Source organism: Anser brachyrhynchus, assembly GCF_964034855.1.
Source record: "Anser brachyrhynchus genome assembly, chromosome: 1".
NCBI lineage: Eukaryota > Metazoa > Chordata > Aves > Anseriformes > Anatidae > Anser > Anser brachyrhynchus.
The window spans coordinates 163202976-163227147 of record NC_137694.1 but is presented as its reverse complement, the minus strand read 5'-3'; the positions used below and the strand labels follow the sequence as shown (position 1 = coordinate 163227147).

Here is a 24172-nt window from a genome sequence, read left to right as displayed (position 1 = left end):
CTTCTCAAAAGACAGTGTATCAACAGAGATTTGCTAAGTGAAGCAAGCTCTTGTTTCTGCTTCTGACATGACTGGTTATGATAGTGTAGGGAGTGAGTGAGTCAGTGAGTCAGTGAGTGAGAGGTTTTATGTATCCTCAAATTTCCTCATATGAGTAATTGTCAACCTTCCAGGTTTAAAAAAGTAGAGAGATAAGTAAAAAAAAAAAAAAAAAAAAAAAAAAAAAAAAAAAAAAAAGCTGGTAATCTAGAAGTGTCTCTGTCTCTGTCTCTTGTACATGAAACGTAGCATTCATTTTTATTTAAACTAATTTCAGAATTATTCTCCTGTATTTCAAATGATGAATGTAATTTGAAGGATAATTCAATTTAAAGTTAAAATATTGATGACATTCTATTATATCAGTGTCAGTCAATTATTTCTCCATATTATATCAAGAATAATGCATAATATAATTTACCCTTAAGATCTAAATAATTAAAGATGATCAGAAATTGAGTAGTATTGCTCATTTTACAAAGGAAAACTATACTGCAATTACTGAATACAAGCAATGCGATTGATCCTATGTTAAATCAAACTGTGTACCTGAACAAATAGTTTAATCAATTAGCAAGTCACTCAGATAATTATTCTTTTCAACATACAGCATGTGGCTTATTAAAAGACTGAACAAGAATTTGTTATATTCAGAGGAATAAATCCAGCTGGCATAGGAATGACTTTTGATTTTATCCCAAAGATATGCCTCACAACTTCCATCTCTTCTGAAACTGTAAGGAATAGCTACAGTATGCATACCTATTTCATTAATTTAATTTCCTGCTAGGATGGAGAAAGTGATTACTGTGGCCAGTCTCACAATATTAAAAACTCAAGTTATTTTGAATTCTTTTTGTTTAACTCTTTTTTCTTTGCAGTCACAGCTGCCCCACTGATATGCTTGTAGAGAGAATTTTCAGGTTACGGTGTTTATCTTTGAAAGGTAGTATCCTAGCAATCTGGTTGCATCTGCAAAGTACTTTCAGTTCACATAAGGCTTACAATCCAAAAGAGAGATTTTTTTTGTTTGTTTCATTAATACAGTCAATTACAATTAGTTATTTCTCAGTTGTTTTCATCTTAAGATTTTGGATGTCAAGCACATACTCTCTGCTTCCACATTATTTTTACGCCAAAAGAAGAGATTCTGAAAATAGTTCTGATTCTGTAGCCTAAGAATCAAATTTAATATTTCAATAGTGATCCCATATGCATATTAAAATAAATAGAGATATAATAAAGAAATAAAGAGATAAAAAATAGATGATCCTCACACTAAATAAAAATATACTGAAATAATGAATGCATAAATAAATAAATAATATGTATATATTTAATATTTTGTACAGCAAACAAAGGACACCTTTATGCCTGTTGCTCATGGTTTGAAATCATTCACATTCATGGCAAAGAGTACTTTGCAGTGATACTCCAGGAAATTCTGGAATTTTATTCATGTTGTAGAATTCTTGTAGAATTCATCTTATCTAATTTTAGTCATTAGCAAGTAGGAAAATAATATACGCCATTTGTCTAGGTTACCTTGTACTAAATGGGAAAAATAGATGTGATTAATCCCTTCAAGGCAATTAATTCCATCCTGAAAAACATAGGATGTATTGTCATCTTGGTGTGATTTTTTGTTTCTACCAATTACAAGTGTAGAATTACACCTTGTGGATAGAATTAATGTCATTTATATTAAGTCTCAAAAATATCCTTATTAATTATTTCAGTTCCAAGTAAGTACATTTTTACAACTAGTTTGGGGTTAGCTGTTTTCTAGCTTCCCCCCACTCCCTTTTTTTTTTTTCTTTTTTTTCCTTTTTCTGTTTGGCAGTTCTTTCAGAGCTACAAGGTACTTCAGCTGGTAATTGTAAGAAACTCTCTACCTGGCAGAATTGGTGTCAGTATGGAAGTATGGAATTACATCTGCTGAGATAACTGTCAGATGTTTTGTTGCTGTTGTTCTCAGATGCTATAGTTATGGTATTCACCTAAAGGATATATATATATTTTTTATTTTAATTATCCTTTCAGGTTCAGGTGATGAACCAGTAGACATACTGGCATCTTAAATGACTTCAAAATAGATTTTTTTTTAAGATAAGATATTTTTTATCTCTTAAAGTATACTGTTTAAACATATTTCCACTTAATTAGCACTGAACTGATTTAACTGTGACTGCACTTCTGAGAAGCTGAATGATCAGTTAAAAGAAAGAGGCACTTGAAAAGTATAAAAGAGCAGGAAATCAGTAAGAGTCTTGAGAGACAGAATTAGCATTTGAGAAGAAACAATACAAATGACACCTGAGAGGACTGTGAGGAAGGGAAAGAGAAAACAAAGAATGCTTACTACCAAAGCCAATGTTATGAAAACATACCTGATTTTCAAGGCAAAGTTGTTTGTTGAACTCAAATGCCATATACTGTTTTTTTCATATTATCTGGAAAAATATGTCAGTGATGTAGAAGGACAATATAGAAATGGTGTCTTGCAAGGACTATTTAGTTTAAGAGTTCATAATATTCTTACAAAGACAGTGCCATTATATAATTAGTTCTTCATATACAGATGAACCATTACTAGAGTGAAACATTTTACTGTAAACAGCTGTAATTTTTAAATTGTGACGAGAAGACAGAAAACAAATTATTTGTATTCCCAAAAGAGGATCCATGTATTCTGAGGGGTTATCATTAATTTCACAATATTCCAGGTGATCATTTACCTAAAAAAAAACTACAGCAGCAACGACAACAACATCAAAAAGAGAAGCGTACTTTGGACAAAATTACTCTACTGAAAATAACTTTACTGAAATAAGAACATTCAGTCATGTGGCGCTGGCCACCTGGCCAGTGAAGAATGCAATGTTGTTCATCTAAACAATTTTTTTATAAAATCAAGCCTAAATATTTTAAGTCATATTTTGTAGCAACTTTAAGAAATAAATAAACAAAATATTACAAAGTGAAATTCAATATTTTATTTTATTTTATTTTATTTTATTTTATTTTATTTTATTTTATTTTATTTTATTTTATTTTATTTTATTTTATTTTATTTTATTTTAATTTTTCTTCCCATAAAGGACAAACATCTCATATGATGTTATAAAGCATAATAGAAATCTGATTACACAATAGAGGTATATAAATGCTGCAAATGTACTGTGTAATAGACAGCAATGACAAATTAAAACCACATAAGCTTTGGTGTCAACAAACAAAACAAGAAGCAGAAGAAAGAAAAGTGGGATGAACAGTATGATCATATAGAAACACTGTAGGCATATTTGTGATGATGTAGAATATCTCAGCTGATTGGTATGAAATAAATGCAAAGATGTCATGCTGAGATTTTGTAGTCTTTAAGATAGAATAAAAAGTTGATGCAAGATCAAAAAATACAAGATGAGGAAACTGCAGTAGGAAGTCTGACAGAAATTTCAGAAATTGAAGGAATAAGTAAAGAACTGTTGAAATTTGTGAACCAGATTTGGTGGTGGATACAGGTATGTACTTCTAGATGTTTTTGTTTACTTTGCCCTTGTGATCCATTTACTCACACAATTGAACTTTTTTAAACTTCATTTTTATCTACTTTTGGACTTGAGCACTTTGAATGAAGAAGCGTGTGCACTTTGAATGGAGAAGCATGTAATCTGATGGGAAAAAATGTAACCTGAATGGGAAAATTATATATATAAATATATATATATATATTTAGGCTGGGAAATAAGTAGTTTAATCAGTTCCAATCTGTACAACCTCATAATTACAAATATCTTAACTGTAGACCCACATTTTCATTCATTTTTCAAAACCTAGGATGTTATTGAGACAAGAGAACAGGTTTTGGGAGGAGGGACTACCATATGGAAAGCAAGTACAAGAAAAGAGCAAACATAGAATAAAGCATATGGAAAAATGTCTGTATGGAATAAATCAAGTTAGCCTTATGGAGGTTATCTTTGGACCCTGTTGACTTTTATTTATGTCTCTGACTTGCAACAGCCTACATCTTATCCTTTACCAATCCTAAGGAAGAGGGAAAAAAAAAAAAAAAAGAATCAAAATGAAGTTACAGGAAAATAAACAATATGTGCGGGACTGGAGAACTTTCAATTTCCTGAACAGATAACCTTCAGATAGAATAGAATATCTTTGGTTCAGGTTATGAATATGCTGCCCTTTAAAATGGATGAACTTTTTGAGAACTCTTTAAAATGCACTGCCTGCTACAGAAGTATTATATTATTTTCAACAGTAGGAAGTTAGTTTTGCATTGATTCAGTAATTCCCATACAAATAACAAAAAAGATAAGGTCAACATTTCATAAATTGGGTGCTAGCTTGCAATTTTTTTTCTAAAATAAATTTCCAACATCATTTTTCATTTCCATAACTGTTATTGCTAAGGTAATGGGAAAATGAGATAAATTATTAAAAATGTTTTCAATGCAGCACCTTGGTTTTGCTCTTATTTTATAAAATGATATAAAGAAATAGGACATGCAAATCAATCTAGTTACATTTACTAATATTGTACAGCATATTTTTCTAGTAAAAATTTGGAATATTATTTTGTAGGTAATCAATAGATTATATTTTAGATACTGCAGTCTCTGAATAATCTGGAAGATTACCTAGTTATTACTATTTGAAGTTGAGAAGTTATTACCTAATTGTACTGCACTAACCAAAAGGGAAAAAAAAAAAAAAAAAAAAGCAGTATTTATATGTTACACAAGGACAAATTAGAACTAAAATATCGTGTCAAATAAAATTTTATTTTTGGTAACAGATATAAGAAAAAATATAGTTTTTCTTTTTTTTGTTGTTTTCTTTTTTTCAAAGAAGGAATAGAAGAAAAAAGGAAATACTTAGAATGCAACAAGCATGATAATCTGAAATACAGTTATATTTCCCACACATCTTCTGTCTGGAGATGAACACAGAAAGATTTAAAGTGCACCAGGAAAGACTGCATATTTTTCAAGGTAGGTGGTTTAAAAATCACATCTAATTGTAGCCGTTCAAATGTTTTGTTTGTTTGTTTTTCACAGATGTATAAGCTTCTACAGTAAAGCAAAGATGTCTTGGGTTCAGTTCTATTAAAACTGAACAGACTACTATTGAGTACAGGTGATGGTGCAGAGAATGCTATAGAAATTTATGCATGATTCAGGTATCTAACATAGCTAGCTCTTCAGCTTCATTTGAACTATCTAGAGTGTCTGATGAGCTTCCACTTGTGTTCTGGAAGTGCACAGTTCTACCACTGGATCAGTTATGTCTGTCAGCCTTCAGTGGATTTCTTGAATAACATACAACATTTCAAACTGCATTGGACATCTATATTGAGGAAATTCAATCAAATATCTATCTTGATTTAAGCAGATATATTTAGAAATCTCTGTTTAAACGTCTTAATATATATGAGTTGATTTCCACCCAATATACCTTGGAAAATGTTACTGCCTTGAAAATAGGCTTAGTAGATTGAAATAGATTCCTTCAAATATAAATAGTTGGTTGATTGCACACCAAAGGTTGGCTCTGCCACATCACAAAGATTTTTTCTAATCACCACATTATTCCAGGCTGGCAAAAATAATACTTACATACCACGCTATTTAAATCAGTATTGCAGGCATTATTGTTCTCTGATCTCTGTATACCAAGACAACCAGGTTGGGCAAAATCATCTTTGAGATCTGAAGCCACAGGAAAGCACAGCACACAAAAATATGTTTTGAACTGATATGTACATCCTTTCAGGTAGCTATAGAGAGCAAGAAGTTCTCCCCTGAGCTTCCTCTTCTCCAGATTCAACAATCCCAGTTCCCTGAGCCACTCCTCATAGGACTTGTGTTCCAGACCCTTCAGCAGCTTTGCAGCCCTTCTCTGGACACATTCCTGAGCCTTGTTCTCCTTCTTGTAGTGAGGGACCCATAAATGAACGAGTATTCAAGGTGTGGCCTCACCAGAGTTGAGTACAGGGGGACGATCACCTCCCTGGTCCTGATGGCTACACTATTCCTGATACAAGCCAGGAAGCCGTTGGCCTTCTTGGCCACCTGGGCACACTGATGGCTTGTGGTCAGGTGAGCATTGACCAACAACCCCAGATCCTTTTCCCCTGCTCAGCTTTCGAGACACTCTGCCCCACGCCTGTGGCGGTGCATGAGGCTGTTGTGGCCAAAGTGCAGGACCCGGCACTTAGCCATGGTGAACCTCATCCCATTGACCTCTGCCCTTTGACCCCTCCTGTCCAGGTCCCTCTGCAGGGCCTTTCTACCCTACGGCAGATCAACACTTCCCACCAGCTTGGTGTCATCTGCAAACTTACTGAGGGTGCACTCAATTCCCTCATTCAAATCATCAATAAAAATATTAAAAATATTCGGCACCAACACCGATACCTGGAGAACACTACTCATGACCTCTCCAGATGACTATGACTGCTGATAGATGATGGAAAGCAGCCCAGCAATCATAACTGCCAACTCCCTTAGCACCCTCAGGAGGATCCCATCTGGCCAATGGGCCTGTGACAAGCAGTCCAGGTGGAGCAGCAGGTCTCTAATTGTTTCCACCTGAACTGTGGTGGGGTTATTTTGCTCCCCATCCCAGACTTCCAGGTTGGGAGGCTGAGCACCCTGAGCATAACTGGTCTGACTACTAAAGACAGATGTAAAGAAGGCATTGAGAATCTCAGCCTTTTCCTTAACCTCAGTAGTCATGTTCCCCACTGTGTATAGTAAAGGATAGAGATTCTCCTTGGCCCTCCTCTCACTATTATTATATTTGTAAAAACATTTTTCATTATTTTTTATGACAGTGGACAGGTTGAGCTCATGCTGTGTTTTAACCTTTCTGATTTTTTCCCTGCATATGCTGGCAATTTCCTTGTACTCTCCCTGAGTTGCTTGTCCCTTCTTCCACTGGACATAAACTCTCTGTTTCTCTGGGAGACTCAGAAAATGTTCTGTGTTCAGATACAATGGTCTTCTTCACCACCAGCTCATCTTAAGGCACACAGGGACAGCCTGCTCCTGTGCCTTTAAGACTTCCTTCTTGAGGAGCATTCAGGCTTCCTGGATCCCTCTGCCCTTAAGGACTGACTCCCAAGGGACCCTCCCTACCAGCACCTTGAATGGTTCAAAGTCCCTCTTCTAGAAGTCCAAAAGAATCTACAGACTTCCTACATTTATGTGACCAAAGTCTAGCTATAACAACAGATGACTAGTCCAATCTTTTCTTTTAAAAAAGGCAGCAGAAAATATTCTCTGTGTAGTCCAAAGGTTCAATATTCTAATGATGAGAAATCTTAAATCTAGGAATTTATTAGTTAGAAGTTTTTCAAATCCAAATCTAAGAATTAGGTAATACAATGAAGATCCTTTCTTTTATTTTTTTCTCTTTAATTTGCAGTAAGATATACACTGTGATCAATTTTCAACAGGTAAATGAGATAGTCATCTTCCTTCTCCTTACTATATTCTTTTGGCTGATAGTAAAATCTTCTATTTATTTTTTTCTTCCATTTGGTTTGGAAAGAATCATAGTAAAGATGTCTCTATGAGTGTTTTCAGATAAGCTTAATAATGGCAAAGCTACACTTTGAACTGAACTTCAATACTGCTTGTGATATGCATATTCTGAAAATATATATGAATATAGACCCTTTTTGTGCATATCCATGTACAGTTGGAATCCTCTTACATAATTTTAGATTTTTCCAACAAAGGGAACTGCATATACACTAGACTTCATACTCTTCTTCAGAGATAAAATTTTAAGGAGAAAACTAAACCCCTCCAGGGCACATTTCATCTCATCTCATTTAGAATTCTATTTTTGAATACACTAAGTCATGCCCAGAAATGTTATTTTGTTTTTCTCCCACAAGCTTTAATGAAAGCCAAGGAAGAAATTATGAGCCTAAAAAAATAAGCATTTATTGTTGCTGTTGATGGTCAATGACATTAGAGCATACTATGGCTGAAATCACAGACAATGCATCTTAATGCAGTGTTTCACAGATTGTTATGGTGAGTGTAAATGGTGGGTGTGAGCAGAATATCTGAAACTGGTTGGTCTTGAGGTGGTTCCTGGCCCAAATCTGATAACAGCACAGTGTTATCAGCAATGTCAAATAGCAATGTGAAAGTTTGCTTAAGAAGAAAATCAGAAAAATTAAACAGCAATCAGAGGATTAACGAGACAGTTCTGAGAAATTCAGATGGCAGTCTGAAGAGAAGTATAAGGGGCGGGGGGGGGGGAAGAACATGTGTGACAGAAGGGAAAGAAGCTAGGGAGGAAGCAACTGCCATCATGGGAGTCTGTCATCATCAGCATTGCCCCCAGGGCACCCCGTCCCTGCCCAGGCCAGGCCAGGCAATGCAATGCAGCGTCCTCCCCAACTCCCCAGGGCTCCAGGAACAGCCTGCAGATGACAGTGCAAGGACAGCACGCAAGGACCCTGCCACAGTGTGCAGGGGAATCTCCTTTCTATCAAGTGTGTTGACAGGGTATTGGGTGCAGAAGTCCCCATGGCTGAGGGAACCTGTATGTGTGCATAAGGGTGTATGTGTGCGTGTTGGGGAGTGAGTGAGACAGGAGTTAGGATGTTTTGGGACTATAGAAAGTTGTTTATACATTTATTGTTCTTTATTTAATATTTTGTAATTGTCTAATGTCACGGTTTATCTCTTGTGTTGTTGATATTGATTCTGAATATACAGGTCACTTATTTGCAATTAATTACATGACATAAATAAATCCATGAATTGCTTTGATACTTACTAGATTTAAAATAATTGAGTTTATCAGCTTTTCCCTGCAACAACATCAATAATCGTTTACCAAGTATTGTCCACATGAAAAACTACTGAGTATATGTCACTCATGCACAGAGCCTGCATATTCAAATATTTCTGAGGCAAATGAAGATTAGATTGTTTCTCTGCTGGGGAATATGGATTACTTACTTGACATGATTTCTTGGGTTAATTTAAACACTTAATTTAAACAGTAACTTATTAGCTTCTGTTTCAGATATGCAAACCATTCAGTTTGCCTTAACGCAGTAATACCTGAACTAGATATGTTTCATCTCTTTCTTAACCAAATAAGTATCTCTAGGTTGTGTGATGGTAATAACTCCTACCAAAGTAAACTGAGTTGAAAAATGCATCTACAATGCATCTCTCATCTCTTCCCTAAATCCTCAGTTATCAAGAGCTGCTTTTGAAATACAGTAGAGTGTTTCTGATGTTTCCACACCCAAATATAACTCATTGCAATGCTTATGTCAATACAGCCAATGTGAAATATGAAATACCCAAGTATATATACTTGTATATAATATATATATACATGTATCTAATATTCCAAGTACTGTACATCATCTGGGAGTGTCCAGGGGTTCTCCTAGTTTGGTGATATCTGCGACAATTACCAAAACTCACTGGATTTTTTTTTCAAAAGGAAATTTTAATTTCAGAAGGAAATTTTAATTATTTTTTATTTCCCTTTGAAAACTTATATCATTAAACTGCTGTGAATTTTCCAGTGATCGTGAGCAGTAACTAGAAGAATTTGTGAGTGAGAATTGTGTCCTGCAGATCCTTTATAATGATGCAGGATCCACAATCTTTTAATATAGATTGTTACAATTCAGCCTGATTGTGAATCTTGTTTTGAGTCAGCTTTGGACTAGATATTAATGGTTCTTGTGCAAAGATGCAGTGATAGGAACTAATGATATCAATATAGCTTACACCTAGATTCTTCAATGACTCTGGAAATAAACAATTTGAATTCAGACTCCTGAACTGAATGGGACTGTTTTTCAAAGGGGTTGAGAGTGTACTGTTTCCCTAATACAAAATAGGAACTGTAGGTCCTAAGCTTTGCTGTTTGCAACCAAACTGCTCCTCTTAGCTTTGCCATATCCATTTTTACATCCTACTGTTCACGTCTTTCATAATTCATCTGTTAATCATGTTTCTTACAATTTTTGCAGCAAACAGGTATTCATATATTGATGTGTTCATCTTCCTTTTCTGTTAATGTACAACTGCAGTAAGCTGCAAAGTTTTTCAGACAGCTAAATGGATAGAATTGAAATAATGGCAAAGCAGCAGAAGCATAATGATATCTGTTTGTTCCAAATTTTTGGCTTTGTGTTATTCTGTACATTTGGGAGATACCAGAGAACAGATAGTTCCTTTGGGAAATCTGAAGATTGATACATAGACAGCCCTGAAGACACTCCATTCAATTTCCAGAAAGAGCTTTAATGATGGTGCAAGATATATCTTTATTTCACCAGTCGAAATCTACTGCCATTCTAGAACACAAGGCTTTGTTAAAGCATCAGAAGGACAAATAAAATAAGCGATGTCCTCTGCCAATGCTTCCTACAGTAACAGCAAAGGAATGAAAAGAAAATATTAACTGAAATCTAAAGCCAAGAATAGCTGCTAAGAAGCAAATTAAGCACTGTTTTAATTGGTTTTAATAATCAGCTCCCTGATTACTTAAGCCATTTGATTATTTCATCAAATTATGCTTGAAGAGAGGTGAGGCTGCAGAATGATTTTTACGACCTCATAATTATGAATCTTTTGCTGTACCTCTCTTAAGCACTATATTCATTTATTCATAAACTATATTCATTTATGAGGATAAGCACTCTCTTGTAGTTGTATATAAAGTATATAAAATATAACCATACTTTAAAAGAAATGAAAAAAAAAAAAAAAAAGAAAAAAAAAAGAAAATCAGTGGAAGCTGTGCCTCAGGTTAGGCATAGTAATTTGTTTCATTCTTTATGATATTTGTATTGTCCACATGATTTTTAGCTCCTACTGCAAACAGAGAAACTTAAATTTGTATAATAAGAACATCTGTTGAGGTTACTGTGCTTAATAGCTCCACTCTCATCCACTCTTGAAGATAGCAATAGAAAAATATTCAGTCTTTTGGATGTCTGTTTTCATGCTCCAGATAATGCCTTTTAAGGCATAGTGGGTTTGGTTCCTTTTTTGCCAGTACGGTCTCAGCCTCTTGCTCAGGAATATCTCATTGCTTTTATGCAAGGATTATATTTTTGCTCTGCAACTACTAAGCAGCATCACTCAGATGGCATATTCTAGTCTGATCTGGACATACTCTCACAGGCAATAAGAACTTCTGTAAATAGATCCCTCAGGAATGCCTGTGGCAACCCTGTGCATAAATCTAAAGATGAAGGAAACTTCCACTTTCATTTTGTGTTTAAAAGGCCAAATAGCATAAAATGTAGATATACCTTGACTTTAGCCAGCTTCCACTCTCATCTGATACTCAGATTTATATAACTTAAAATAAATAACTAAAAATAAAAATTCCTTATCCTCCTTCTGTTTCCCTGCTTCTATCTCTGTATAATCCACTCCAGCTATTGTTAGTTCCAAGTAAGTTTATATCATTTTCAAATTCTTTCTTAAATTGGTAAAGAATATAATGTTTTCAAAGATATAGAGAAAAGCTATAGGTTTGGAGATTAGTAAACTAGGTATGAGATCACTCAATTTTAGTTTGGAGTTTTTAGAATGGAGGATCAGAAAATGGTATATGTAATTGTCAACTTTTAGAAGTTTTCCTACAGTCTTCACTTCCTTCTGGGCAAAGAAGAAAAAACAGACTAACAGCAAGTCCTGGGAAACACCACATGTCACACGAAGTTTCCTTTTGCTACAGTCTCTTTTAGCATTATCTTTTCTACATTACAGATTTGTAATATCTGTATTATAGGAATCTAGGGATTTTGTAACTAAGCATCAAATTCCAATACTTCTGTTCACTCTTATTAGTGACTTTCTTGGCAAGAATTCACAAGCAACTTCTATTTACTTCTCTTTAATCTATGTGTATTTTAAAAAAATGATGTAATTCAGGTTAAGAGAACTGTATCTCTCAGATTGGATTGATTTCAGAAGCTCCAGTAAGACAACTGTGAGTTCCCTTAAAATAACAGAGATGGTTTCATACATTTGGATTTTCAAGGTCTTATCCATATGTTTAGTAAATAAATAGATATTGATAGTTTTAATTGTATTTTATCTGTATATAATACAGTGTATTTGTGTGTTTTTGAGGGTGTTACAATATGTAATCACAGAACCATAGAATCATTAGGGTTGTAAAAGACCTTCAAGATCATCTGGTCCAGCCATCACCCTACTACTACCAATGTCACCCACTAAAGCATGTCCCTAAGCACCGGGTCCAACCTTTCCTTGAACACCCCCAGGGAAGGTGACACCACCACTTCCCCGGGCAACCCATTCCAATGCCTGACTACTCTTTCTGAGAAGAAATGCCTCCTAATTTCCAACCTAAACCTCCCTTGGCCCAATGTTCAATACAAAATTGCAATGACTTTCTACAAAGTGCTAAACATTGTCAGTTTCAGTTTCCTTTTTTTTTTTTTTTTTTTTTAAGAACTATCTCCAACATGACAATATTTCAGGTTATAGATAAATAATTATGAATTTTGTGTTGGAATTCCTTTAAATAGTTTGAATTATTTTTTAAATATTTAATTCTAGGATATTTTATTCTCAGAAAATATGGACACTTCATCATCACCTTTTTACATCTGAAACCCAGAAAACCCTACTCATTATATAAGACAAACATTATTCATTCTTAAAAATATTACAAAAAAAAAAAAAAAAGACATTTTTATTTGGAAAGGTTTGATGCACTTCATATAAATTGTCTTTGTGAGGCATAAAGGCTCAAAGAGAAAAGGGTAATCAATATTTCTAACCTCTGGACACCAAAACAAAGCATTTAGTTAAATTTTTATATTATTGACAGAGTTAATATTAAGTATCTCACTGGCATATTAACAATAAAACTGGCAATATGCTGACAACACTGTCCAACATATACAGAATACATATTCTTTGGGCTAAATCCTGTAGGAAACCTTAGCAAAATGATTGAATACAGTAAGAAGAAACTTAGCAAATATCTTCCTGACTTTCTGTAACACAAGAAATTTTATATAAGTGGCTTATTATTTCTAATAATAATTTTCACAGTATTTCCATTTCATACCACTCATTTTTTCCCATCTAGCTTTTCTGTGTAGATGACAGTAGTGTTTCTCATGATCAGTCTGTGATTTCAAACTGTGTTCAGGAATGTCATATGACAATAAAACATAGTAACTCCTCCATCTGCAGGATTATAGAAAGAAGACCACATCAAAAACTGAAATATTAAGTAACAATAGAGATAGAGAAAAAAAAAAAAAAAACACTCTTCTGTCATTAATCTGTGACAGCTGACAGTTTCTTTATTCACAAAGATTAACAAAACACATATCAGCAACAGACTGACTGATAACTATCTCAGTTACACTTTGGAAAAATGCTCAGTGCTTTGGTGGAATGATGAGAGCTGCAGGAATGAGAGAGAAAAGAGTGACTTCAACTGTGTAAATCATATGAAGTGTCATAACAACATTATGAATTTAGTTTTGTTTTTGTTTTAACCATCTCAAAATACATGAGTAATTTTAAAGCTCGGTTAAGGACACACATCTTCCACTGTTATGAGTTAACAATGTGAATGACTTGCTAATTTACTAATCACTTGTTCTCCATTCAGTGTAAGCCCTACAGAAAAGCTACTAGACGTGACATGAGAAATTGCTGGGCATGACAAGTAACAGAGCAAGGAGCTTTGAGAGATTGCATAGGTGGCTAAGGGAGAAGCATGTGAGAAACAGGCAAATGTCACAGGCAGCTGAAAGGGGAGCACTGGGACTTTTGCAGGAGCAGAGTCCTGCAAGTCTGGCAATGCCTCTGTAACCCTATCTCTGGTATCATGAGAGGAAGTGATGATCCAGGTAATGTTATATGAACTACCAAGTCTTGGTACAGATACAGCTAAACTAAAACCAATGGGAAAAACTTAGCTAGGGGCAGACTGCTTATTTGAAGGAAAATTGAGGTAAGGGAGATACAAAGGAAAAAAAAAAAGATAGTCAAACAACAGAATATACTGTATAATAGGATATACAAATCAGGTGACTTAGACCTGTTTGTGAGTTCCTGCTGAGTTACCCCAGCAAGCTTGACCACTGCAAGCTGCAGCCTAATAAATCAAACAACAGATCTCTTGTTCTTATTGTACTCCAGGCATCAAACCAGCTTCCAGAGGTGGAAGGGGAGTTAATATGGCACTTTGTGTGGATACAGATGGGTGCATAGATAATTGCTGTTGGTATCACGATGGTGGTTGCTTCTTCTTCCAGGTCTGACAGCATCAAAATATATATATATATATTGCAAGCTTTACTTGTTATCTGGATGCTTTCTAATTTGCAGCTACCTGAATTGTTTAGAATTATTCAACATATTTCCAAGATATTTTTTCCCCTTTCAGAAAGTGCGACAGAACAAAAGACTACATCAAAAGTTGATAGTGTGGTCTGGTGCTTTTGAAATAGGTGAATGCTGTTATTTTTTATGTAATTTTCAGCAGTACAATACAAAATCAACTGTGTTAAATAGTTTTGTATGACAAGGCTAATTGTCACTATTTCTTTCAGCAACACAAAAATGTATGGTGCTTATTTGCAGAGTAGCTGGAAATTAAAGAAATCTGGCACCATTTTGTTCCTTTTTTGTGGGTTACCAGTGACCAGCATATGACTGAGATACTAATGAAGAGTGTTATTTTTTCTTGGCTTTATTCAGAGGAATATAATAATGGTATTCCCAATCTTAGTGTAATTCCACAATTAATATTAAATAATTAAGAGTATTCATTTGCTTATTGTGATTCACTAGTTCTTACATGCCACAGAATAATTTCAAGTGGCAAACAAATGATATTCACCATTTCACTGTCTCTTTCTAAATCCACTTATTCATTTATTTTTTCAAATCAGTTTCATTTTGTTACTTATTAAACCAGTAACAATATCAAGCTTTATCACCTCAATGAGATCATTTTCTAACGTTTTCAAACAGCATACTGATGACTGCCTTGTGCAACCTTCACTCGTATTCAAGTCCTCAAGGATATGTTCAGTGGCAAAAATCTACAGCAAATCAGAAGAAACTCTCCTAGGATTTATGTCAGCAACTTGCAGTAATAGCATCATTGCAATTATTTCCCATAATATTTGACCTTGATAATTAAAATATATTTTAGTATATATGTCCAGAACTGAATTGTATGAACTTAGAAAAGTGTAACAAGTTCCCAAATTTATTTAAAACCTCAGTTTAAGACTTGGCATATGGAGACAGCCTAACTATCAGCTTAGTCAGCATAACAGTGACAAAGTGATCTGAACAACCAGTGAGGACTTCTGGGAGCTTGCTGATGGTGGCAAAAATACACGAGCATTAAGTCAGAAGAGGACAGCACAAAAACTTAGACATATTAGCTTGTCAATGTGGAAGATGGAGATAATAGAAAATATCACCTGCAATGGAACAAATAGAACTATCCATCAAATGTCTAAAGGGAGAAAGAGGTAATAGAAGCTTCTGAAGTAGTTTGTACTTGATGTGATGGAAGAAGAAGGACTACCCAAATGACAGTGGAATTCACACTAACAATACATATTTCGATGTTTATAAAACTTCTGTTGTGGTTACCACAGACTTTAAATCACAGGCCAAACCTTGGACTTGACTCAAAATTTACACTATATTTAGATTATAAAAAACCCAGACACTGGTTGTTATATTGGTTGGTATATTCTGAAGCCTCAGAAATGGGCCCAAGACAGACAGCTTCTTGGAGTAGTCTGACTGATCTGTAAGATCCAGTATCATCAGTGGATTTTTTTTCCTTCTCCTAGGGTTTTTAATTCTTGATGGTTTCTCAAGAGGTGATTTCTCCCACACTTTCCTATGGCCTACTCCTTCAATTCACCTACAACAGAAACAGAAAAAATCCATGGATCCCACATATATATGTACTTATTTCACACTTAATTCAGCGTGCCAAATGCCTTCATGGCATCTCTGATGTTGAAATCAAGCAGGGGAATTTCAAACACCTACAGATAGGAGACCTCACCTTCTGCTCTCTAAATCCAGACTCAAAGATGACATACACAATATTCTCAAGAGACAAGCCTCTGAACGAAAAAATATAGCTCTACTTGGAACAAAAATTTGTGAACCCAGTAAAGATACCAGTTTGATAACACAATGATTCTGCCCAGCCTTCATCCTTCTCTTCACTACACCAAAAGTAATAATTAACTGCCTCTCCTTTTCCTGTAGAAGCTAGGAAGTTCACCCACATCTCTCTCAGCTTCACCAGTGCTAGATGCCTTTTCTTCAAATTTTCTAAATGATTAAAATAATGAATTTAAACCCAGAGCTATTGTTCTTAACCAGTATTTAGCTTGAAGGCTGTTGTTTCTATTTTAAACCTGAAGAAAGGCTTGCATGCCCAAATCCTAGCCTCTTCCTTTCCCTTTCCCTTTCCCTTTCCCTTTCCCTTTCCCTTTCCCTTTCCCTTTCCCTTTCCCTTTCCCTTTCCCTTTCCCTTTCCCTTTCCCTTTCCCTTTCCCTTTCCCTTTGTCTTTCCCTTTGTCTTTCCCTTTGTCTTTCCCTTATTCCAAGGAAACTCTACTTACTTAGTCTAATTAAAAACATTACACTTCTCTAAAAAACCCTCCTCATTAGCTAATGGGAACACTTTCAGTTCTATTTTAGAATTAACCACAAGTTAAACATCAATGCTAAATACCAAAATGAATAGCTAACTCCATCTGTTCCTTTGTTTGCTTAAATACAGACCACCAAATATGAAATACATAGTGGACATAAAGAAAAAAAAGGCACACTTTATTTCAGTGTCATGTATCTAATAGCTCTCTTAGCTGTAGAGTAGGGTTAAGGCCACTGATGACATTTCAGATCATTGTTACAGATGAGAGTTCTGTGTTTACTTTCAGGAGTTCAGACTTCAATCTGGCAACTTAAAATTGCAAATGTTCTTAAAAGAGAAGTGAGGATACAAGTTCAAGGTTAGATTTGCTACTTAATACTGTAAAAAAAAAATCTATGTCACAGTATGTCATATATGACACAATAAGTAATTCAGAGTAACAATGATGAATACAGAACAGGACCAAATAAGAAAAAGACCAATATGGTTTTCCACGTGTGTGCATGCTAATAGCTATATTAACTTAAGAAAATGTCTATGTATGACTTTGAAATAGAAAAATAGAAAACAATTTTCTTTAATTTATAAAGCTATAGCAAGCATCAGAGAATATTTGGAAACAGATACCAAAGTGTAATCTTGAAGTTAAACTGAACAAGCAAAGACAGGAAGTATATCATAAAATCATAAAATCATAGAACAGCTTGGGTTGGAAGGGACTTTAAAGATCATCTAGTTCCACCCCCCCCGACAGGGGCAGGGATGCCATCCATGAGATCAGGTTGCCCAGGGCCTCATCCAACCTGGTCTTGAACACCTCCAGGGATGGAGCATCTGCAGCTTCTCTGGGCAACCTGTTCCAGTGCCTCATCACCCTCTGAGTGATCACCTTCCTCCTAACATCTAATCTAAATCTCCCCTCCTTTAGTTTAAAAACATTCCCCCTTGTCCTAGCATTGTCTGCCTGAGAAAAAGTTGTTCTCCATCTTTTTATAAGCACCCTTTAAGTATTGAAAAGCTGCCGTTGGATGTCATGTGGATCTATGTCAAAGGCCTTGCAGAAGTCCAGATAGATTATACTGGTTGGTCTTCTCTTGTTAAATGATGCAGTCACTCCATCATAGAAGGACACCAGATTCTTCAGGCACAGTTTCCCCTGGTGAAGCCATACTGGCTGTTTTGGATCACATCCTTGTCCTGCATGTGCCTTGACATTGCTTTCAGGAGAATCTTTTCCATGATCTTTCCAGACACAGAGGTGAGGCTCACTGGAATGTAGTTCCCCAGGACTTCTTTCTGCCCTTATAAAAATGGGAGTGATATCTCATTTTTTCTTGTCACCAGGGACTTCACCTGACTGCCAGGACTTTTCAAATATGATGGAGAGAGTCTTGTCAACTCCATCAGCCAGTTCCTTAAGGATGCATGTCTTTGGGCCCCACAGACTTCCACCTGTTCATTTCCATTAGGTGGTCTTGAACCTTCCCTTTGGTTACAGTAGGAAGGACTTTGATTCCTCAGCCCTCATTTATTCATTAGTTGCATCCTAAGGCATATTTATTTAGAAGAAAGTAGGTTAGGATCAGATATACATGATCTGTAGCTCATATTAACAAGGGTGTATTGATACAGTGTTCTAGAAATAACACTTAAATCCATTTTACCTTTAGTTAGGAATACCTTTCTCCTTTCTGTAAAAGCTTCCTACTCTTTTTTTATGTTTTTGAGATTTCTTTTATCAAAACAGCTGATTTTTGTATTTCTTCTTTGGTCTCCAAGTCATCAATGGGTACTATGTTTAAAAAGAAAAAAAAAAAGGAACTACTTGTATTATATGTATGTGTGTGTGTGCATATATATATATATAATTATATAGAACTTAATAATATTAATATATGAAAAAGGGGAAATAACAAAATGCCTTTTGGAACATTCATCTTTTTATACGTAGCTAGAAGGTGGTGGCAAAGTTAAATTCATAGTATTAGTATTAGTATTAGTAAGCATGCCTGTAAAGGAGAAAATCTTATTTAGATATTCATTTATGTGCATTATTCTTATTTTTTGCTAACTTGAGTAGCCCTATGAGGAGAACATCTATTTTTTCATGATGATTCTAATTTGCATCGTTTTTCGGTGAGTGAAAATGAAACTCACAACATATATCAGAGGGCACAGATCCCTTTACATGGTTAAAAAGAAGCCATTTTATAGCTGCCTTAAGCAGCTTGCCTGTTTAAGTGAATTGAGAGGCAGTCACCATTAATTTCAAATAGGATGTAATAAAATCTGCAGGCTAAAACTTTTATACTGAATATATAATCAGATTAGGTTTTTTATTTGTTTGTTTGTTTGTTTTTAATTTAAGCACACAGTGTATTCTGTATACTCAGTATATAAGACAACAAAGGAATAAGTTTTGACTTCCATATTGAATCCACACAATTCCCCCTACAAGACACATGGAAACTTTATTTTCAGGCTACGAACTGAGCAACTAATTTACTTAAATGTAATACAGCATCATTATGCACAGTCAATTCAACTGCTAGCCAGACTCATCAGAGACATCCCCCAATGTAAGTTATATTTTTGGGAGCTAGCAGTAGGTGGTGTACAACTTGGAAAGCAGCAACTGAAATCATGGAATCACAGAATAATTTGAATTGGAAGGGTATCTGGAGGTCACCTAAACCAACCTCCTCCTCAAAGCTTGTCCAATTAGATCAAAATGTTCCAGGCCTTGTTCAAATTGGGACTATTAATATTTGTGGTTATAAAATTTCCACAGCTTCTTTGGGCAGCTCCTTCCTGGATTTGATTGCCTGCATAGCAAAGAAGATTTTTCTTTTATGTAGTCATATTTTGTAAGTGTTCCAGCCTGTGTTCTATCACTCTGAATCTTCCAGAGGAGTTCTGTTTTGCCTTTATACCCCCCTATTAAGTAGCTGTAGACAGCAATGAGACATCCCATAAACTCTCTCTTCTCCAGCCTGCTCAAAACCATTTACCTTAGTATTTTCTCATATGTCCCCAGACCATCTTGGTGGCCTCAGCTGGAGTCACTCCAGTGTGTCCATCTCTTTTGTGTACTAGGAAGCCCAATACTGAACACAGTACTCCATTAGTCTCAGTGCTGAACAGAGGTGAAGGATCATTTTTCTTGACCTGCTGGCTACACTCTTGCTAATGCAGCCCAGGATGCTGCTGGTATTCTTTGCTGCAAGGAAACATTGCTGTTTCATGGTGAATGTATTGTCCACAAGGACACATGACTCACTTTCCAGCTGATCAACACACAGCATGTACTGGTGCACAAGTTTATTTCTCCCCAGGTATGGGACTTCGCACCTACCTTTGTTGAATTTCAGGAGATTCCTGTAAACCTGTTTCACTGTCTTACAAAGGTCACTTTGGGTAGCAGCCTTGACCTGAAATTTATCATCTGGTCCCTGCAGTTTGACACACACAAAATTGTTGAACATGTACTCTCTCCTATCATGCACGTCCCCCAAAAATAAATAAATAAATAAATAAATAAACAAAACAAAACAAACAAACAAGCAAAAAATGTTCCCAGATACTGATTTACAAATTTAACTAACCATCTCTTGAACTCTTTTAGCCTGATGGTCTATCCAATTTTCCAACTTCTTATCATCTACTTATTCTGTACACATCTCACAAATCTGTCTACCATAGTACTATGGTATTCGATGCCAAAGTTAATTTATACAAGCTGTAATGTTCTTACATCTCACATAGACCTAGCTGTCTCATTACAAAAGACTATCAGGTTGGTCAAACACTTATTTGCCCTTGGTAAATCCATACTGTCTGTTCCCAATCACTTTGTATTTCTTGTCCTAGTAACTTGCTTCCAGGATATTTTCTCCATATTTTTCTTGGGGATCGAGGCAAGGCCCACCGACTTGTACTTTCAATATTCTACTCTTTTTTGAAGATAGAAAGATAGATGTGATGCTGTGATGCTTGCATTTTTTTTTCCCTTCATCATGAATCTCCTATCATTGTCTTGACCTTCCAAAGAGAGTAGAAAAAATGACTTTGGGCAGCTCCCTCAGTAACCCTAGATGCATCCTTTCTAATCCTATGGATTTATGAATGCACAATTTACTTAAGTGTTTCCTGACTCGATACAGTCGCTGTGGGAGCAGCTTCACTTCCATAGGCTCTGCTAGTGAGTTAAGCAACCAGAAAGGCCTGAGGGCAGTCCTAATCGGTGAAAACTAAGGTTAAAAAAGCAATGAGTAACTCTGCTTTTCCCATGGTCATAAGGTCCCCAGTGTCACCGAGCAACAGGATACCATGCCCTTCTCTCTCACTTTTCATGTGCTCATGGTCTATCTGTCTGCCCTTATTCCTGCTTGGATAAGCTGCAAGACCTAATAGTCTCAGGACTGGAAAAGCCTTGGCAATCTCTCAGCAACATTCCACATCTGAACATTCCACTTCAGCAAATTTTCTGAGACATCAAGTCAGGTTAGGAGATGGTTGCTCCCATCCCTTACAGGGCAAAGTTTCCGGTTACTATCATCTGCCACTGTGGTGCAGATTTGTCTGAGACTCAGCTGACACTGGTGCTTCCCCTCTCAGAGTTTTTTCCTCCTTACCTGTTGCCAGGGCAATATATCTCTTCTGAAACTGAAGATAGGCTGGTGGAGAAGGAATTCTCTATCTGTTGTCAGAAGGCACATTCTTCCTACCTTCCTTGCCATTGGCCCTACTACTCCCTTCATCATGGTCTCTGCCTGAGATTTATTTCCTGTAGCATGGGGCTCAGGCTTTTTTCTCTGCAGGGTCATCGTCTCTGCACAGAAATTCTTGATCTACCTTCTTCATCTATGTACATTATGAGCTAGCCCGTTGTACTGGGTCTGGCTGTAGAACAGCATTGATAACGCACCAATATTTTGGCTATTGCTGAGCAGTGCTTTTACAGCATCAAGGCTGTCTCTTCCACACCCTAGACTCTCCTCGCAAATGCCAGTAGGCTGTGGTGGGCAAGAGGTGGGGAGGAGACATAGCCAGGAAAGCTGGCCTAAATAGACCAAAGGGATAGTCCATACTGTAGGGATAGTCCATACTGGATGAAGTCATTCTTAGCAGTAAAACCTGAGGGGTAAAAAGGAGAAAGGGGATAGATGCATTGTCACTGCATCTATCTTCCGGAACAACCACTATGCGTATTGAGGCCTCGCTTCCCAAGACATGGCTGAGCATTGCTTGCTGATGGGAAACAAAGAGTTATTGTTTTCCCCTTTCTCTTCTGTGAAGCCTTTTTTTTTTTTTTTTTTTTCTTCCATTAAACAGCTCCTATCTTAAATCCACAAGTTTTGGTTTGGTTTGGTTTGGTTTTTTTCCTCCTAATTTTCTCCTACTGAGAATCCTACTGAGGAGGGAGAGTAAGAGACCTTTCAACCAATCATCTATTCTAATCTCCCTGATCAAGCAGAGACACCTAGAGACACTCGCCCAGGACCATGTCCAGATGGCTTCTTAATATTTCCAAGGAAAGAGACTCCACAGCCTCTCTGGGAAACCTATTCCAGTGCTCTGTCACGCACACAGCAAAGTCCTTCCTGATGTTTAGACAGAACTTCTTGTGTTCCAGTTGTGCCCATTGCCTCTTGTCCTGGCATTGGAAAACACTGGAAATAACATGGTTTGATCCCCTTTGTATCCTCTCTTCAAGCATTTATACACCAGATCCCTCCTGAATTCTTCCTGAGCCTCCTCTTCTCCAGGCTGAACAGTCCCAGTTCTCTCAGCCTCTCCTTATAGGAGAGGTGCTTCAGTCCCTTAATTGTCTTGGTTGGACTCTCTCCAGATCTCTCTTGTACCCAGTACTCTAGGTATGGTCTCACCAATGCTAAGTAGTGGGAAAGAATCACCTCTGTTGACCTCCTGGCAATACTGTGCCTAATACAGCAAAGAATACAAAAAAAGGGTAGGGCAAAAGTCAGAAAACTTGTGGGTTGAGAGGAAGGCTTTTTAATAGGTAAGGCAAAAACCATACATGAAAACAAAGTGAAATAAGGAATTCCTTCACTGCTTCACATTGACCAGCAGATGTTTAGCCATTTCCAAGAAAGCATCATGCATAACTGTTTCCTGAGAAGACAAATGACAAATGACATCACTCTGAATGTCATCATCGTCCAGTCCCTCCCTACCCTACCGGTTCTTTATCCCAGCTTTTAATGCTGAACATAAAATTATATGGCATGGAATATCCTTTTGATCATCTGGGGTGCCATGGTTGTGTCTTTTTGCAACTTCTTATGCAACCCCAGACTACCTGGTAGTAGGTAGGGCTACTGCTGGTAGGGCAGTGTGAGAAACAGAGAAGGCCTTCACTGTGTAAGCATCGCTCAGCAACAGCTAAAACATCAGTGCGATATCAACAGTTTTGATTATAAATCCAAAACACAGCACCATATGAGCTGCTGCGGAGAAAATTGAGTCTATTCCAGCCAAAACAAGAGCAATGTGATTCTGTGAGTCTGTCTTCTCCTGTTCCCACTTCCCTGCTGTCACATGAAAACAGGGGGAAATGAAGGAGTAAATTATGTGTTGGATATGAAACCGTTGACATTGTCATTGTCAACTGGGCAGTTGTGCAAGACGGCATTTATGCTCCATCTCAAACATTGTTTGCAGAGTTTCCTGCCTAGCAACGTAGACCTTCCTATCCCTATGGCTAGTGCATCTTTTTGTGATTGGCCAGTACCTGAACAGACTGGAACGCATGGGCAGGAGAAAAATGTCAGTATGGCATGTACTAGGTGCATGGTACTGTGGGTCTCCCTTCCCAGTGGCAGCGGTCTCAACCAGTCACAAATAAGAACATGTGTCGTGATGAAACAGCTCTGTGCCGTTACCTTGGAAAACAGGTAAAAAGACCATGAGGGTCTTTTGACTATGAAAAAGTCAAAAGAAGACTTTTGACTGACACTACGAAAAGTCAGTGCCATTTCAAGGCACAAGGGACCCTCTCCACTGCATCTTTGAAAAACTACATACCAACAGGACACTGCTGGATCCATGGTGGTGACTATCTCTAGCAATCTATAAGACACCTTTGCTCATATTTTGATACCTTTTCTATCACTCCTCCTTTCTTAACTCTCACTTCTCTTTTGATATTTTTACACAGAAGTAATAAACTGGTGGACAACATTTGACCTCATTTGTGTCTTAATCTCACTGTGGGTGACTCACAAACAGCCCTCTGGGCAATAGAAACAGGACAGCAGTAAAGAGAGATAAAGAAGACAGTGCATATTGTAGAATTCTAAACATTCATGTACATAGAGCAAATGGAGACAATTAGTTAACACTTAGAAAAATAGATAGGAAATCATTTAATTGCAAAGGCAGTAGA

At 36.5% G+C, this 24172-nt stretch overlaps 1 protein-coding gene across 1 annotated transcript in view; it reads left to right on the top strand.

The window, feature by feature from the left end:
- The window catches only part of LOC308187793 (uncharacterized protein), a 219623-nt gene that overhangs the window by 81224 nt on the left and 114227 nt on the right, over nt 1-24172 (top strand). The gene's annotated exons all lie outside the window — the stretch shown is intronic.